The sequence below is a fragment of the Camelina sativa genome, chromosome 7 (genome assembly GCF_030686135.1).
Source record: "Camelina sativa cultivar CO46 ecotype springtype chromosome 7, ASM3068613v1".
NCBI classification, from domain to species: Eukaryota; Viridiplantae; Streptophyta; class Magnoliopsida; order Brassicales; family Brassicaceae; genus Camelina; species Camelina sativa.
The window spans coordinates 4,783,616-4,790,273 of NC_141886.1; positions in this window are offsets into that span (position 1 = coordinate 4,783,616).

Here is a 6,658-nt window from a genome sequence, read left to right on the forward strand (position 1 = left end):
TTTTATGCCAAGAACCATTAACTCATTATTTTGCTTAACCCAAATCCTTTACTAGACTTGTAAACTTTGAAAACACATCCCCCTCTTAAAGACTTTCTACCTTTTACTTTCTTTTTACTCTTCACTTTTCTGCACAAATCCATACCCAATGCCCAAAATCGAGTTCTCACCTAGTCCTACTAGTCCGAATAACGCGAACTAGAACTACACAAGATCCTACTCTTGTCGGTTAGAACCTAACACTTTCTAACAAGCTTAACTCGGAAAAAGACCTGACACTCAAGAATACAATTGGCTTGAAAGAAGGGTTGGTTAAAGGTGCGGGGAACTGTTCCAAAGATGGGAATCGACTACTTGGATTAACAAGGGTGGTAAAAAGGAGAAATATAATCCAAGTATGTATGTGGTATCCATGAGTTCAATTTCAATGCATAACAGGGTAATTGCAAGTCAAAATTAGGTTCATGTAGATAGGAAATGATATCAATTCGAAACATGCTTCAATCTTACAATTTCAAGTTCAATCAACAAGCATCAAAGAACTAATAACAAGGGCCTTGATCCTATCCTATTGAATCCAACATACTAACAAGGTTAGAATCATCATCAACCCCTATGCTAAGTGCAACAACCCTATATAAATGACACTAGACTCAATCCTAATATGCAAGTGCCAACTACATGAACACTCTGTTTTTGTGGAAATTTTCAAAATTGTTTTTCAAATTTTTATCCTGTTATGATGCAGACTCAAAGAAGATATGATGCAAAAATTTGAAATAAGAATCACAAAAAACAACATCAGATACATCATCTGAAACCCTCCCCCAAACTTAAATTACACAGTCTCCTGTGTAAGAAAAATTTGCAGGAGGATTTAAGAATCACAACAGAAACAATGCAGGAATGAAATGGTATATAAAAGGGAAGGTAGGAGTACCTCAATAGTAGAAGAAGGAGTCGGAGCTCGCCCAAGGAGTTGGTGCGTGATACTGGCTCTGTCCTCAGCTGGTTGGTCGACGCTTGCGTGTTCTGATACATGTTCGGCTGCTCGTCACACTGCATGACATCGACTCTTGACTCACCATGGTCCGATACCAACACAACAACTTCCGTAGGCTGATAATCACCTTGATGTTCGATCGGTTGCTCAACCTCAACCTCATGCTCATCTCGAGCTGCAGAACGACGCGCAGATCAACGACTAGAAGACGCTCTAGAACCTCGCGAACCGCATCTCTGTCTCTCCCTAGACTCGTGTGACGAGTGGCGAGAAGGAGCGGGTGAGGGTTGACGCTCCCGAAGCACATATGAAGATTGACTTGCTGGGGAGGGAACTGGAGAGAGTGTTCTCTGACAAATTGGCTCGAGTGTCATGGAGGCGCGTCCCGGCATGGGTCTGGTGTCCTCGGGGATTGACCTAGGGACGGCGGGTAGTGGAAGTCGAGCAGTTAAACTTACGCATGAAGTTTTTCATTGTCTTGGTGAAGCTGCTGAACGCCTTGTCTCTAGTTTTCCCCCATCGCTGAAGCTTGTTGAGGCGTTCATGAGCTGCTCTGACTCCCTTAGCCATTCTCGGGTCTGAGTACTCTTCAAAGTGAAACTGCTCTGGGCGGTACTCAACTTCGTCCTCCTCCATTGGGTCTGCTCTTGCTTCTGCAATCTCTACTCGCTGCAGCTCATCCCCAGATTCGTACAGAGTGTCCGTGGGAGGTATGAACTCTACATGTTCACCCCTCAAGATAGTAGTCAGTTTGACGCAAGGCAGGAGTAATCTCGAGGGACCGACCTCCGGATGCACAAACTTGTAAATCAACCGTCCCTGCCTCAAACCCCGCTCTAGAGTGCGCAACAGCCGCAGGTTGTTCGCGTCGATCCAGCGTGGTGAGTGTGGCTCGGATAGTAATGGAACGCCAGCTGCCTCAAGAAACCAAGTCGCTTCGCCGCCCATACACATCACTCCGGGAGAGTTGTTGTTGTTGAGTCTCGAGACCCAAGTCTTGTTTGACATCCTGTAGTTGAAGAGGTAGAGCAAGACGGAAGTGTTGGACGTGTCACCTTGCAGCTCGGTTCCATCCATTGCCGTGAATGAGAGTCCCTTGAGTGCTGGATCAATCATCTCGAGCTCGCCGTTCGTGATGTATCCCTTAATCTCCTTGGCGTAGAATGCATTGGCCACTGCCTTCTGGAAGTAACGCAACACTGGGCTTCTTAGGTTCATCTCTTTCGTTTTCGATGAAGTGAATGTAGGCGTGCTTTCATTCGTCGCCCAGAAAGCTGATATTTCGTTCCTGTCAAAATGCGGCGTAGTCCCCGTTCCGCCGGGAAATCCACAGATCTCTTCGATGATTCTGAAAGTAAGGGTGTAGAACTGATCATGTACACGGAATGTAATGTACCCAGCCCTCCATCAGACATCATGCCTGACTCATCCGCGTATAAGTGCATCTCCAAAGTAGAGAGGAACTGGATAGTCTCCTCTTTGTATCCATTCTTAGGGGTGTTCATGAGTCGCTCCAAATGGAATCGCCTATATAGGTACTGAACATCCTCCCCAATCCCTAATAGCTCCATCGTCTCAGGATGCAGATATCTCGTTCCACTAAATTCACACTGTTGGAACAGCTTGTAATACTCCTTGGGAGTCAACTTCGTTTTGGTAGATCTCCGTCTTACAGATTTCCTGGGAGCTTGTTATGAGCGCAACTCATGTTCCCCCTGTTCGTAATCACTGCCTTCCTCTCTTGAGTTAGAAGTTTGTGTCGGTCTCTTCCCGCGACTTTTGCTCTTAGTGAGCGGATTGGCAGGTCTGCTTGATCTCACACTCTCTCACGGCAAGCAGCGGGATCACACCGCTCGATTGAGGGCTCGAGTAAGGGCTCGATTGACGAGTTCGGAAGTGCGAGGTGAGACGGCGGTGATGAACGGAGAGACGAATGGCAGTGTTGAAGCGAGCGTGATGCTGCGGTGGTGGTCGAGTGAGAGGATGTTGGCTCGAGGGACGCAGCTTCGCCGGTCGAGTCGTCGGTTGGGACTGTGAGGACGGCGGTGGTTGAACTCTATGGGTGCAGACGCAATGCCTTTGCTTTTCGTGAGGATGTCTTGAAAATTAAACAAAGATATAGAGGGTGAGGTGTTGGTGTGAAGGGTTGTTTAAATGAGAGAGAATTGTGTTTGGTTGGTGGAAGTAAAGAGTGAGGAGAGTGTTGATTAAATAATAGGGATGGTGAAGATGTCGTGCAAGTGGGGGAAGAAAGAGAGAGTGAAAGTGGGGAGATGTGGGAAGATAGGACACAAAGGTGATGTGTCTGGTCAGAGGGAGCAAGGAGGGGAGAGGGTGAGGTGATGGGAGAGATATCACGTGGGAGTAGGGTGAAAAAACAATAATGAAGATTCCCTCTCCTATATTTCTTTTTATTCCCACTTAAAACCAACACACTCTGACTCATTCTATTAATTTCTTTTTATCGTCTATCTCTTCTGTAGAAACCACCATACTCAGTTTTTACTCTGAACTCACTCTTTTAACTGCATTTTTTTTCTGTTGCTTAGACTCCCTTCTGTAGATTCCTGAACACAAGAAAACCAAAAACAAAAATTAAAAACACAAGGATCCTAAAAAAAAATATTTACAGTGATACCTTTGGGACTTCCTCCCAAGTGAGCTTGTTTAAAGTCCCTAGCTTGACTTTTCAGCTTTTTAGGCTTTTGGGGGTTCATAGAGGAGCACAGAAGACCCCTCTGGGCGGACTTGATCAGCTAAATATTTCTTGACTCTCTGACCATTTATAGTGAACTCACTACCATCCTTGTTCAGAAGAGTTATGGCTCCGAATGGCAGAACTTCCTTAACGTCAAAAGGTCGAGACCACTTAGACTTAAGTTTTCCAGGAAATAACTTAAGTTTGGAGTTGAAAAGCAAAACCTGATCTCCAGCCTTGAGCTCCTTAACAGCAATTTTCTTATCATGAAAATTCTTGGTTCTTTCTTTATAGATCTTTGAGCTCTCATAGGCATCAAGTCTGATTTCTTCCAACTCATGTAGATCAAGAGTCCTCTTAGCCTGAGCTGTATCAATATCTAAGTTCAGCAAATTGATAGCCCAAAGCGCCTTGTACTCAACCTCTACAGGGAAATGACATGTTTTACCATATACCAACTGAAATGGTGTTCTGCCTATTAGCGTCTTGAATGCTGTTCTGTACGCCCAGAGAGTCTCATCCAACTTGACAGACCAATCTTTCTTCGAAACTCTAACAATCCTTGATAGGATACCCTTGATCTGCTTATTCGAGACTTCAACTTGTCCGCTGGTCTGAGGGTGATACACAGTAGACACCTTGTACTTGACCCCATACTTTCTCAGCATACTCTCAAACACCTTGTTGATGAAGTGAGTTCCATCATCACTGATCAGCAGTGTTCAAGAAAGCGGTCTAGGCGGCCGCCTAGGCGCTGTCTAGGCGCTCTGCAGACGCCTAGACGACCGCTTAGATCCCCTCAAATCACATAATATTATTTTAGTATATATATTTTATTTTTAACTGCATATATTTAAAATTTTAAGTATTATATTCATATACATATTTATAAATGTTCATATATTATTAATCTAAATTAAATAAATGTATTTGTTCTAAGTTTAGTTTATAATTTATTATTATTTATTTCTTCTAACATATATTCTTACATAATTTTATATATAATATCATATATATAATGTTTCATATTGTAAACGTCCAAACCGCCTAAAAACGCTTAAACCCCGACTAGGCGTTCTAGGCGCTAGGCGCTAGGTTACCGCCTAGCGCTTTCTTGAACATTGCTGATCACCGCTCTGGGTATCCCATACCTTGGAAAAATTATACTTTTGAACAGCTTCAGAACAACCTTGTGATCATTGGTAGGACTGGCAATGGCTTCGACCCACTTAGATACATAATCAACTGCCACTAGAATATAGACATTACCATTTGATGGAGTGTTGAAAGGTCCCATGAAGTCTATACCCCAAACATCAAATATCCCCACTTCTAGGATCGGATTCTGGGGCATCTCGTTCCTCCTTGTGATGTTGCCCATCCTCTGACAAGCATCACACTTGGTGATGAAACTGTGAGCGTCCTTGAACAAGGTTGGCCACCAGAGACCTGCTTGAAGAACCTTCTGAGCTGTCTTGAATGTGGCGAAGTATCTCCCTGCACTTCCCCTATGCATCTCCTGAACATACCGTCAGAACCTCTTTTGTACAGGTAGGGCTCATCCCAGAAGTAGTGGTTAACCTCCCTGAAAAACTTTTTCTTCCTGTAGGGATCCATGTCATCAGGAATTTCTCCACAAACCTTGTAATTCATGACATCTACATACCATGGTGCTGTCTCAGAAGTGATCGCCATGCATATGATTCTGAGGTTCTCAACCCGTGAGTCATGCATCTGCTCACAAGTCTGGGCGACAAGAAGTTGTTCTTCAGGCATCGAATCATCTATGAGAACAGCATCTTCAATCCTCATTCTTGACAAATGATCTGTTACTCCGTTTTCTATGCCTTTCTTGTCAACTATCTCCATGTCAAACTCCTGAAGAAGCAGAATCCATCTCAACAGTCTTGGCTTGGTATCCTTCTTCGAGTATATGTGTCTCAGAGCAGCATGATCGGTATACACAATGACCTTCGAACCCACAAGATAAATCCTAAATTTTTCGAATGCACACACAACTGCTAGGAGTTCCTTCTCTGTGGTTGCATACCTTCCTTGGGTCTCGTCTAAGGTGCGACTTGAGTAGTAGATGACATGGAGCTTCTTGTCAATACGCTGTCCCAGAACTGCTCCAACTGCGAAGTCTGAAGTATCACACATAATCTCAAACGGATGATCCCAATTCGGAGCTTGTACTATGGGTGCCGAAACCAAGGCCTCCTTGATCTTGCTGAAAGCTTCCAAGCATGCTGCATCAAATTCGAACTCAATCTCCTTGCACAGCAACCTTGTCAAAGGTCTTGCAATTTTTGAGAAGTCCTTAATGAACCTCTTGTAAAACCCAGCATGTCCCAGAAAGCTTCTGATGTCCTTCACTGGCTTAGGCGGTTGAAGCTGAACCATGACCTCAATCTTAGCTTTGTCAACCTCAATTCCTTTCTCAGAAATCTTGTGTCCCAGAACGATCCCTTCTTCAACCATGAAGTGGCACTTTTCCCAGTTCAGCACCAGGTTCGTCTCCTCACATCGCGTCAATACCCTGCTCAGATTTAACAAACAGGAGGAGAATGTGGAACCGTATACAGAGAAATCGTCCATAAACACTTCCACTAACTCCTTAATCAAATCCGAGAAAATCGATGTCATGCACCTTTGAAAGGTAGCAGGAGCATTACACAAACCAAATGGCATACGTCTGTAGGCAAAAGTGCCATAAGGACAAGTAAATGTTGTCTTTTCCTGATCATTTGGGTGGATAGGGATTTGGAAGAATCCACTATACCCATCAAGGAAACAGTAGTAGGGATGACTGGCTAATCTCTCCAATATTTGATCAATGAAGGGCAGAGGAAAATGATCCTTCCTAGAAACGGCATTCAACTTCCTATAATCAATGCACATCCTATGTCCTGTGATGGTTCTAGTTGGGATTAACTCATTTTTTTCATTTTTGATCA